We start from the raw sequence: 12263 nt of genomic DNA, 5'->3' as shown, positions 1-12263 counted from the left end.
TTGTGCTTTGTCTTCATGTCTCATTAAATGGTGTTTTTCCCCCATAGCAGTAAGTTGAATTGGTGTATCACTATGCAGTTACAGGAGAAGGCAATGGCAACCCCCTCCAGTACTCTTGCCTGGAAAATCCCATGGACGGAGGAACCTGGTATGCTGAAGTCCATGGTGTCCCACAGAGTCGGACACGACTGAAGCAACTTAGCAGCAGCACACAGTTATAAGCATAATATATGTAGATGGATCCTAAACTACATATCGTGTAATTCATAAATGAGATTGTGCTTACATAAAGAAATGATCCTCTTAAGTGTAGAATTAATGGACTTTTAGATATGCAGATGACATCACCCTTAAGGCAGAAAGTGAGAGGAACTAGAAAGCCTCTTGATGAAAGTGAAAGAGGAGAGTGAAAAAGTTGGCTTAAAGCTCACCATTCAGAAAACTAAGATCATGGTATCTGGTCCCATCACTTCATAGGAAATAGATGGGGAAACAGTGTCAGACTTTATTTTTTGGGGCTCCAAAATCACTGCAGATGGTGACTGCAGCCATGAAATTAAAAGACGCTTACTCCTTGGAAGAAAAGTTACGACCAACATAGATAGTGTATTCAAAAGCAGAGACATTACTTTGCCACCAAAGGTCCATCTAGTCAAGGCTATGGTTTTTCCAGTTGTCATGTATGGATATGAAAGTTGGACTGTGAAGAAAGCTGAGCATCAAAGAATTGATGCTTTTGAGCTGTGCTGTTGGAAAAGACTCTTGAGAGTGAGTCCCTTGGACTGCAAGGAGATGCAGCCAGTCCATTCTAAAGGAGAGCAGTCCTGGGTGTTCATTGGAAGGACTGATGCTAAAGCTGAAACTCCAGCACTTTGGCCACCTCAAGTGAAGAGTTGACGCATTGGAAAAGACTCTCAGGCTGGGAGGAATTGGGGGAAGGAGGAGAAGGGGACGACAGAGGATGAATGGCTGGATGGCATCACCAACTCAGTGGACATGAGTTTGGGTGAACTCCAAGAGTTGGTGATGGACAGGGGGTCCTGGCATGCTGCGATTCATGGGGTCACAAAGAGTCGGACACAACTGAGCAACTGAACTGAACTGAACTGAACTGACACAATATCCTTTCTGTGTTGGTGCTTGTATTTAAGACTGTAAATCTCATCAGCTTTTGCACAGTTAATGTCTCTATTAGACTCGTTAAAAAAGTATCTTCTATTGTTAATAAAATGTAAAAACTGCACCTGCTATTATGCTAGCTTTCATTCTTACATATTTTCACAGGGAACTTGCTTTAATGAATTTTTTGTGAGAAGTTTTAAATCAAATTCTGTGTCAGGATTTTACATTAATGTCCAATAGGTGGTTAGATTTGTTCAGTGTTAAAATAGATATTATGGTAACTTCCTCATCAGTTAAATTGCTAATTTAAAGTATAACATGTTTTTGATTAAGAGAAACTAACTTTTAGAGAGATTTGGCTGAGAATAGACACCTGTTAAGGCCCTTTGTTGTACAGAATGCTATGCTTTAATAAATCATGATGTTGTAATAGAATGGTATCTTCCTGAGTAATAATTTATAGTGTTTCTCTAGTAAATCTTGAATAGCTTATTTAACTTCTGTGGTCAAAAAAATGTTCTGTTTCCAGTCACATGTTCTCTAAATCTTCATGTCACTTACATGTTTGCCATCATTTTTGCTTTACTGTATTTGCCTCTACGGATTCTTGAAGTTTTAGCTTCAAAGTCGCAATGAATCTGGTTTCTCTTCATTTCTTTGCATGCATCTATCAGCCTAGTGATTTAAGGAAGCAGCATCGAAAGGTAAACTATTTAGTAATTTAGCAGGCCTTTGTTTCTCTGTGAAGTATTGAAGAGTCCTTATCGTTTAACGTGAATGAACACTGTGTAGTTATGTCCTGGTGAATAATTGACGTTTTAATGGAAGTGATGAAACTCACCCACCACTTAAAATGTGCTGATGGTTCTGTTGGAAATAGGTCATTCGTTGGGACAATTGTAACAATTTGCCTTTCTCCCACTTGTTTGCCTTCTGATCATCTCATGCTTGTTTATAATAGACATAGTATTATTTATTATTTCTAAAAATTTCTGTACTTATGTTTTTGGCCATGCTGCACAGCTTATGGGATCTTAGTTCCCCAAGCAGGGATCTCTCCAGTGTCCCGGCAGTGAAAGTGCCAAGTCTTAACCTTTGGACCACCATGGAATTTCCGCTTAGTGTTTTCATGTAAGAAATGACTGAATCAGAGCCATAGATGTTAGATTTGTGGGAAGCCAATTTAATGATGGTGGGTAGCAGTGTGCAGGAGACTCTGTGTGCCGGGCACGTGCTTTCCAAGTCTGTCATCTCATCCCCAGGTGAAGTCCAGGCTGCTGCTATCCCCATTCAGCAGACATAGACACTGAGGCTTAGCGAGGCCGGGCACACTGCCCAGGCTCTCACACCCAGCAGCGTGGTGCGGACTGGTCTGATCAGAGCCTGGACACTTAACCATGGTGCTGTCCAGCCACCTTTCCTCCAGAGGCTCTCGTGTCCATCACGGCATCCCTGATGGAGGGAGCATCAGGAGGGAGCTCTCTGCCTCTCCCCTCGGGTCACTTGGATGAGCCCCTGTTGTTGGAGTCCAGTGCCCCAAGGGCTGGCCTTCCTTGTCCCTCTCGTGCTCCCAGCCCGCTGACCGAGCACTCCTGGGCCTTCCCGCAGGACTGGGGTGGCTGTGCTCCAGTTCAGGCAGCTCAGTGCACGGGAGCCCTTCTGCTGAGCACAGCAGAGCAGCGCCATCCCCCTGGGGTTGGTGACCTGGGTGTGCCGCTCGCCTGCTCTGTGGCCTGCTTTGCCCTCCTGTTCAGCGAGGAAAAGGCACTGCCCTTCCTAGTCACATGTGGCACCAGTGGGGCAGCTCCCATCCTGGGGGAGGGCAGCCAGGCGCAGACCCAGAGGCCTTCCTCAGGAGGAGGCCCGGGGGAAGGGGCTGGCCTGGGCCCTGACTCTGAGGCAGGTATTTGTCTCCACTGAGTCCATAGTCAACCCAGGTGTGTCACTTCCCTGCTCTGTTCGTTGCTGTTTTCTGATTTTTATAAATGCTTATTTTTACTTGACTTTGAGATTGATCCCTGTTCAGTTCCATGTGGAAAATTTCTAGCCTTTGTAGCCTTCTGTTGTCTGAGGGTTCTTGTTAGAGCTCAGGGGAGGGAGCCCAGTTTATCCAGCTGCTCTTAAATGAGTTCAGCTGTATTTTGCACTAAGTTACCTTGTTGTCACCAAGCTCCTGTGGGGCTGCACGGGATCAGTATTCCTTACAGAATCCCACCAAAAAGGCACAGGTTAGTTGGGCAAAACAACGCACTCATTGTTTATAACAATACATGCCATGCATGTTTCCTAAAACCTCCCCTGGTTTAACCACACACCGAAATGTATCAGTGAGACCTGTTTGGACCCTGCAGGGTTAATCTGTTCCCACACTGTCTTTCCTTTCCTCACACCCAGGACCAGCGGAAACGCTGGGAGGCCAAGAGATCATCATCATCTTCTTCTTCTTCTTCTTTTTAATTAGTTTATTTTTTAATTGAAAGGTAATTGCTTTACAGAATTTTCTTTTCTGTCAAACCTCAACAGGAATCAGCCATAGGTACCCATATATCTCCTCCCTTTTGAACCTCCCACCGCTCTAGGGTGATACAAGATCATCTCTTAGTGAAGACCTGGGGGCGCCTTATGGAATCCACTGTGAGCGAATGACACTCGAACTGCGTGTAAGTACTTCAGTGGGTAGTCCCCAGTCTGTATGTTACCGAGAAATACGATCCAGGCACATGGTGTTCGCGTGGAGGGGTTAGGTACCTTTTCTGTGTTTCTCTTGTTGTCATGGGTTCCAGTAACCTGCATCATCACTAGAAATGATCTTGGATGGTAGCACAAGCTGTGTCTTTTTCTCCTTCAAACAGAAAGGTCTGGACGGCTTTGCTGAGAGGTTTTATACTCTAGCTGTGGTGCTTCTGAGCAGCATCTGGCGATGAGCACAGTCCTTTCATCAGGGCAGTTCATGCTGTGCAGGATTCAGGGTGCCAGCATCGCTCTGCTGTCCTGCCCCGCAGGGCCATCTGGTCGCTGGATTCCAGGGAGGGCCGAGGCCGGCTGCAGGGAGGCTCACGTCCGGGGTCTCTGCACTCAGTCAGATGCTCTCGCTGCCCCATAGCCCCGCTTTTTTTGAACAAGACAGTCCTTTAAGATGGCATTAAGCTATAACAAGGGTTTTTTTGTACTTGGGGGAAAGCATAGCTAATAGATCTTCAAATAAGTTTCTGGTTATAATGTAGGGCCTGTGTGATTGCCTTTTTCAGAACAGTCTATTGTTAGCCAATTTGACACTTACCTCACTCCCTCAGCTGCCAGCTATACGGGAAGAGGTAGGAGATGACAAGACCGCCATCAAATGTGAAACCTCGACCCTTGCCCGGCCGCAGTCCCTTCGGCTGGGCCGCCTGCGCACGGGGGCGCTGCGCACAGCCACCCATGAGGACCTCAGGGACGCCCACAAGTAAGCGACCTGTGTGTGCGTCGTCAGTTTCAGGAGCCCTGCACCTCTTGTCTTGAAAGAGTTGCAAGGATGATTTTAAAGGAATACCACTGAGTTCGGTGCCTGTGTTTAGTGGTGAACTTCAGGTGCTGGGGAGCTCAGTGACCACAGTGATTTTAGAAAACGTCCATCTCTACAGATTGACTCCTGTGGGAGCTTTCTTCCTGCTCTTGGTAGAGGGCATGTTCCTAACGGTGACGGCCCCGTGCCTCTCGGGTTCGCTCTTGAGGGTCCCTCCCTTTTCTGCAGGGGTCTCCTCTCAGGAGACCCTGTCCCCTCCTGTGACTGACACTGTCCTCATTCAGACCACCACTTGCTGAGCTCCCGTCCTGAGCCAGGCAGCACTCGATGGGGGGCACGTGTGGTCACCTGACCAGCAGCCCTGCACGGTGACTGTCGCTCTCCTGCCACGGCCGGGGACGGTTACCCTGTGGGAGGCGGGGGGAACTACCCAGAGCAGGGGAGCTCGTCTTCTCCTGGAGCATAATCACCTGCCGAGCAGCAACCCTAAGGGAGGGTCAGAGCTCCCTCTGCACCAGCTGGCCTGGAGTCAAGCCCTCCTCGCGGGAGAGCTCGAGGCAGAGAATCTCAGCTTCCCGGTGCAGTTGTCTGATGCTGGGAGCCTGCATTGCTCGTGTGGAGTGTGGTCGGTGAAGGAGACTCCAACTGTCAGCTGCGAGGTTGAGGCGCGGGTGTTGCTGGGTGCCCATTTCTATCAGTAGCTCTTGTGGAGGGGTGTGTGTTTGCACAAGGGTGCCAGTTAAAGGTCGTTTTCTCTCCCCGAAGCTCCACAGGCTCTCAGGACAGCCCCGGGAATAACCCCAGCAGCAGCACCAGCAGCCAGGGCTTGCTGCACAAAGCCCCAAAGAAGAAGGGCATCAAGTCCTCCATCAGCCGCTTGTTTCGCAAGAAGGAAAAGGGCCGGCCTGAACACCCCAGCAAGGAGGCGTTAGGACCAGGTGGGTGCTTCACCGTTCAGAGGGAGGAGGGCCTGCAGGCATCTCCCTTCTGTGTCTCCCCTGTCGTCCCCACGAGGCTCCTGTCAATCATCCTGGGGGTCCTCCTGGGAGCAGGAGTGGAGGAGGCGTCTGTCTTCTCAATGGGTCTGAGATGATCGGCTGAGTTAATGAGTGGATGGTTGGATGGATGGGTGAATTAAGAGTGGATGGATGGATTGATTAGTGAGTGGTGGATGGATGAACAGATGGCTGGCTGGATGGGTGGATGAACGGAGCATGGAATGAATAAAGCAGATGATTGTACTCCAGTGCTAGAAACATATTCTACGAAATTGAGTAGGAGCTGGGCGATGATTGTTTCATCCTAACAGTGACATGTGTTTGGAAACGGCCTAAGTGCTCCTCAGTGAGGGGTGAGGTACAATCTGTGGACACCCCACAAGGAACAGCCCGCCCTCCTTCCTGCCACCTCCCCCATCCCCAGGAGTTCATCAGGGGTTCTGCCCATGCCCCCCACCCCACCCCACAGCCACACAGGTCCTCCTGGGGTCCCCTCATCACACAGGGTTATCATCAGGCCCCCATATCACTCAGCTTCCTCTCCTTGAGGACAGCGTATGTTCCTGCCTCTTCAGCCACAAATGTGTTGAGTCTCGTTTGTGCTGGGTGTGGGATTTACAGGGGTAAGTAAAGCAGATGTGGTCTGGAGCACAGTTCAGTGACAAGAGAGAAAAAGGAGCAGATTATTAAATGCTATCCCTATTAGTAGTAAATACAATGCTGAGATGGATGGTGCATTGATTATGTACCAGATGCTGTGTGTGCCCCTTACCAAGCAGGTGCTGCCCCCTCCCGATTTACAGAGGAGGACACAGTGACAGTCACGTGGTTAGGGAGCGGTTAGGGCAGGTTCACACCCACCCAGTGGGACCAGACACTTTGCCGAGCCCTAGCCACCTCTCTCGTGGATGAAACAGGAATGAGATGGCTCTATGGCATGATGATTCAATGCACATGAGTTGGAGCAAACTCCAGGAGATAGTGAAGGACAGGAAAGCCTGGAGTGCTGCAATCCAAGGAGTGACAAGAGTCGGACACAACTGAGCGACTGAACTTAAACCTGAGTGTGTGCTAACCTGTTTCAGTCGTGTCTGACTCTGCGACCCCAGGAACTGTAGCCCACTAGCTCCTCTGTCCATGGGATTCTCCAGGCAAGAAGACTGGAGTGGGTTGACATGCTCTCTTCCAGGGCATCTTCTCAACCCAGGGATCGAACCCACATCTCTCATTATCTATTGCATTGGCAGGCAGGATCTTTACCCCTAGCGCCACCTGGAAAGCCCCAGTGAATGCTGACAACTAGAAATGCAGAAAATAAGGGCTGCTCCTAAGTTAAACTGGAAGAGCAGCAAGCACAGGTTGTAAAGAGGAAAACACACGATGAGTGACAACAGCACCAACAGAAACAAGGGATGCGTTCACCCACAGAAAGAAAATACCTGTGCCGTTCGGAAGAGGAGCCCATCACCCTTGGAGGGACAGCTGGAACCAGAATGAAAACCGAGGCCATGGGCAGCAGTGCCCACCACACGGCCTGGGTGGCGTGGTGTCACTCACCAGGCTTCCTGTATCCCCAGAGCAGCTGGCAGTAACATCTCTGAGTGCCAGGCCGGGCAGCGTCCCCGAGTGAGCTAAGGCATCACTGCTCTCCTTCCAGTGCTGGTCCGGGGCCCTCTGTAGGCGGCCACCCTCATCCCCTGCCCTGCCACTTGCTGGGGCCCGGCTGTCCCCCTGGGATCCTTTCAGCCCTTGAGCTTGGGTGTTCCCAGCCCTCTGCCACACCGGACTGGGACGCAACTCAGGACTTGGGCTTGAGATATCAAGGAGACCGTGAATCTGGAAGGACACCACCCTGGGGCCTGTGAGAGAGCAGAAGAGCAAAGCCCCTACGGGGAGGAAGCAGAGCTGGGAGAACGTGCCCACAGCCTCCACTGCCTCCTGCACAAGTGCCTTTTCTTTGTCTCTCCTTGGCCTGAAACAAAGCCCAGCTGCTGCTGCTCCGCAGGTGATTCCTAAAGATGCACCTCCTGCCAGAGCTATTGTCCTGCTGCTCTGGGGCTGCCTGAGTGTGCTCAGGAGTATCAGACAAGTAGGGCTGCCACACCTCATACTGGAACTGGGGGGCCTGATACTGGGGAAGGGTTGGAGGTGGGGGGAGGGTTTGAGGGTAGGGGAGGGCCTGATGCTGGCCTAGGGCCGTGACGCTGGACTGGGGTCTGATGCTGGACTAGGGTCTGATGCTGGGGGAGGACTTGATGCTGGACTAGGGTGCATCATTTGGATCCCCTTCAAGGTTGCCCTCGGACACCCCACCCTGTGACCGATGGTGAGCCTCGACACCTGCACTTTGTTCCCACCCTCGGCCTGCTGCCCACACCTCAGCAGCAGAGGGGCCCTGTCCCCGCAGATGCTGAAGTGATGGAGCCTCTTGTCTCCGGAGCCAAGGGCATGAACACACCGTCGGTCGTCCTCTAGGGACACCTATGCTTCCGCCTTCTGGCCTTTCCATTGCATCCGTCCGTTTCTCTTAACAGAATGTCCGTGTGATGACACGGGCTCCCATTACCAGCTCTGGTCTGTTCTCAGTGAGAGTACAGCTTACCCTCGGCACTCTTTATTGGCCCTGGGAAATTTTGCTTCAGTACTTTATTGAAAGAAAGCAATAAATAATACTGTGATAAAAATAGTTCAAAAGTAGACTGTACATACTTTGTCACATATTCGGGAAGTTCACAAAAGATTAATAGGAAAATAGAATGATAACAATGAATTGTACAAGTAAATTAAAGGTGGAACCCACATGTAAAGAAACATGCTGTCTCTGTCTACCAAGATACCAGCTGCATAATAAATATCACACTGTGACCTGAACGCATCTCTTGCTGGCTTTTTTAATGTGCTGCTGAAAAAGTAAAAATTACATTTGCTACTTATACAATCCAGAATGGCTATGTCATCACAGTCTAAAAATGTACGCCTAGGTCCATTTTTTAAACATGTTTACAATCATGTAAAAAGATGATTTACATAAAAATAAGGCCTTTGTCAGAGCTACACTACCCTGTCTGTCTGGGAAGTGGCACCTTCACTGTCCAGCTCGATGGCTCTGCAGCGGGTGCAGGGCATCGCGATTGGTCCTCAAAGAGTCTCACTGGAGAGGAGGGATCCAGGTCCACAGAGACTGGGTTACAGGAGAGATTTTCAGTCTTCTTCTAGGCATCCTTTCAGCCCAAATTTCATTAGAAGCTCACATTTAACACCCAGTACTTTTAAATCACTTCACGCTGTGGACAAAAAGCATTTCTTGCTAGAAAAAGTACAGTTTAGGCCAGTCGTTAACATCCAACAACAATTGGTTGAAATTAAGTTTGCTTATTTCAGAGTGATTGTTGGAGAGCTTGGTTATATTCTGGAAGGATAATAAAGCACAACGTGTCATGATGATTTTATAATCGCAGGAAAACCCCTTCTCTCATGGTTTAACATTGAAAAATTAAACAAGAATAATTACAATAAATGCATCATTTACAAAAGCCCTGTGTTTGTTCATAGGATTTATACAGACAAGCACTACAGTACATTCATTTGAAAGACTGAAATCAGGTATCAGAACATGAATTGATCTGAAAGGATATTCATAGCCTGAATATGCAAGAAAAAGGAAGTAATTATATAAGTGAAGTCATAAGTTTACATAAATATCAGAAACATTAAATTCTAAAATATTTTCTCTATGGTATTCATGAATTTTTCACTAATTAAAAACCCTGTAATATCTTCGGGTCCATGTAACAAGTATTAACAGAGTAAAGATTACATCGAGTTCAAAATGTAGTCTTTGTTGTATACTGGCTGCTGTATAAACATCTGGAGAATTCGTGCAGGTAAACTGGAAACACACACACAGAAAAGTCAGTCCTGGGTTGGCAGCTGGTGCCCCAGCCCCTGCCCCTCCTGACACCCCCACCCCCCACCCCATTTGGGGCTTCAGCTGCTTTGAGAATTCAGAGAAACATGGAGGGCCAAGCAGATCAAGGAGAGAACTCTGTGGCTGACTTTATTCTGACATATAGCTAAAAGCTGCTGGTAAAAAAAACTCAAAAGCCCAATCCAGCTTTCTAGCTGAGATGTGAACAGGACAGAGCAGACAGCCTCCTGCCCTCAGAGTTGCTCGAGCAGGGCTGAGCCCCAGGGCCGGACCCACCAGAGGACCACCCAGAGCAGCACCTGCAAGGGAGCGTAGCCCCTTAGCGGTGGCCGAGCCCCAGATGACGGTGCACCTCCGTGTGAAACGCTGGCCTCCGCACGGAGAGGCCCAGGGCAGGGCAGCCTCGTGAACCCTGACGCTCTGGGCCCTGTTCCCTCCGAGAACGTGCACGCAGGGCGTGGCCGGCAGCACTGGCGCTGTGGGAGGGATACCCATGCGTCCCTATGCGAGGGGCCTTGGCCATGCTCTGACCACTCCGGCGGCAGTGGGGCACCAAGGTCACGTTCTCTGCTGTGAGGGTTCTCCCAGGCTAACCTCCGGAGACCCACTGACCCTCCACTCCCTGGGGCGTGGGCTCCGTGCCCCCGCAGGACCAGGCCGGGCTGTACTCACCCCGAAGCGCATCAGGAGCAAGTCCTGACTGTAGCAGAATCTAGCCCCTGTGTTCCCACCACGCTGCCTGGTCCCATGAGCGCGGGAGGAAGGGTGCAAACACAGAGTGCGGTTAGTCGTGCAACGTCACATGGGGCACGAGGACACACAACGCACACCCGCAGCAGTGCCCACTCCTACTGAGGGTCTGGGGAAACTTCTAGAGGGTGGATGAGCCAGAGAGAGCGAGCCTGGGGGCTGCCACGTGGGGGTCCCTGCCACCCGGGGTGGGGGGAGGGCGGTCAATGGCACATTTGATGACGTAAACGCGGTCATGGGGACAGATACTCCACGTCGGCAGCTGCCAGTCTCTCCTTAGACCTACGGATTCACAGAGCTCCACATTCACAGATTCCACACAGTCTATTGTTATTCAATTTTACACTTACTTCATTCCCTCAGCTGCCAGCTTTACGAGAAAGAGGTAGGAGATGACAAGACCACCATCAAATGTGAGCCCTCGAGATCAGACGAGATCAGGCGCGTTCAGGGTGGTATGGCCGTAGAAGGAGGCAGCTGCCGCGGGGCGCCCTAAGAGCCCTGCGCTGTGCCTCCCTTTCTCTCTGACCTGCGGGTCAGGCCAGCCCGCTGCACCTCACCACGGGGGCGCACGCTGTACTTGAGCCGAACGACCCACGACCAGACTCGGGCCGGCCAATGCCGCCATGCCCCCGAACACTGCCACCCCGCGGCCAGCAAACGCCTGGCCAGGTTCGGCAGCCCGGAGGGCTTCTGGGACCCCCAGCGGCATGCCGGGCGTGCATGCATGCGGGGCCTGGGGGGTGGGCTGAGGGGCGCGGAGGTGTCGGCGCCCTCCACCCCGGGCCTCTCCAGGCCCGGCCGCGCTCGGCGAGCCGGGCCTCCCCCGATCCCCTTCGCTGCCCAGGGCCACGTGGCCCTGAGGTGTCTGGCTTTCGGCCCCGCCGCCACCCGACCCCCGCGGCCCTCGGGCCTCTGAGCCTCCTGTGGGCCTAGGCGCAGCCCAGCCAGGGCCCTGAGCGCCCATCCTGCCCGACACCTGCCCGGTGCCCAAACCCACCGGGAGCCACGGAGGCGCGGTCCACCCGAGCGCCTCAGCCCCGCCCCTTCGCCCTACCGAGGCCCCCACCTTTCCCCCACGCCGCCGGACAAGCACACAACCTTCCTGCGAGAGCAGACGAGTGACAGGCAGGCACATGGACAGACACACAGACAGTCGACAGCCCGCCGTCGCAACCTCGTCAGCCAGAGCCATAGCACCTGTGAGAGGCCGGGGCCAGAGGAACGGACGGGCCGCCGGGTGTCAGGAGAGACAGAGGCAGAAAGAGATGGAAGTTCAGAGATAGACTCCAGGACTGTGAGAGGGAGATACAGATAGACAGACAGACAGATGCGTGCGCGCGTGCACACACACACACACACACACACACGGAGGCAGAGACAGAGGGAGACACAGAGTGAGCGACAGAGAGACAGCAAACAGGAGACAGACAGGGGAGAGAGGATGGCATCGGATCTGAGACAGACACACTGGCACAGCCCGTGACGCACCTCAGAGGAAGGCCACACGGAAGAAGCAGCTTCCCCAAGGGAGGGGGCGTCAGCCTTGGGCCGAGCCTGGCTGGACGTGGTACCCTGGGGCTGGCGGTCACCCGTGGGGACCCCCAGACTTCCTCAAAGCCGAGGTCTCAAAGGTCCCCTTCGGCCTGGCTCCGAGGTCTCAAAGGTCCCCTTCGGCCTGGCTACCTAAGGCGAGACCCATCCCCCACCCCCAGGCCAGAGGGTGAGTGTGTGAGAGTGTGTGTGAGTGTGTCGGTGGGTGAGGGTGGGGTCGGATCGACTTGGGGCCGGGTGGATACCCAGAGTGGAGGGGGGAGGGTGTGGAGGCCGGGGGTTGAGAAGCTTGCGTGTCCTCTTGCTGTCTCTCTCTCCCTCTTTCTCCGTCTCCCTTACCTGTGGTTTCTAGCTCTTGACCTGTCTCGGCGGCAGGGTGTGTGTGTGTGTGTGTGTGTGTGTGTGT

General features: G+C 52.1%; 1 long non-coding RNA gene and 1 pseudogene across 1 annotated transcript; one reads left to right on the top strand and one right to left on the bottom strand.

The window, feature by feature from the left end:
• The first annotated feature begins 5147 nt into the window (after positions 1 to 5147).
• On the top strand, positions 5148 to 8496 carry LOC147359908 (uncharacterized). The gene is made up of 2 exons (XR_015141337.1): positions 5148 to 5565; positions 6873 to 8496. It is a non-coding gene; the product is annotated as an uncharacterized LOC147359908 (long non-coding RNA).
• Positions 8497 to 10795: 2299 nt separating this feature from the next.
• On the bottom strand, positions 10796 to 11498 carry LOC147359907 (uncharacterized; annotated as a pseudogene).
• Between the last annotated feature and the right edge of the window lie 765 nt (positions 11499 to 12263).

Source organism: Bos grunniens, chromosome 14 (genome assembly GCF_055505025.1).
Source record: "Bos grunniens cultivar Pamir isolate PY7600 chromosome 14, Bosgru_T2T1.0, whole genome shotgun sequence".
Classification (NCBI taxonomy): domain Eukaryota; kingdom Metazoa; phylum Chordata; class Mammalia; order Artiodactyla; family Bovidae; genus Bos; species Bos grunniens.
This window is presented reverse-complemented; position numbering and strand designations above follow the sequence as displayed.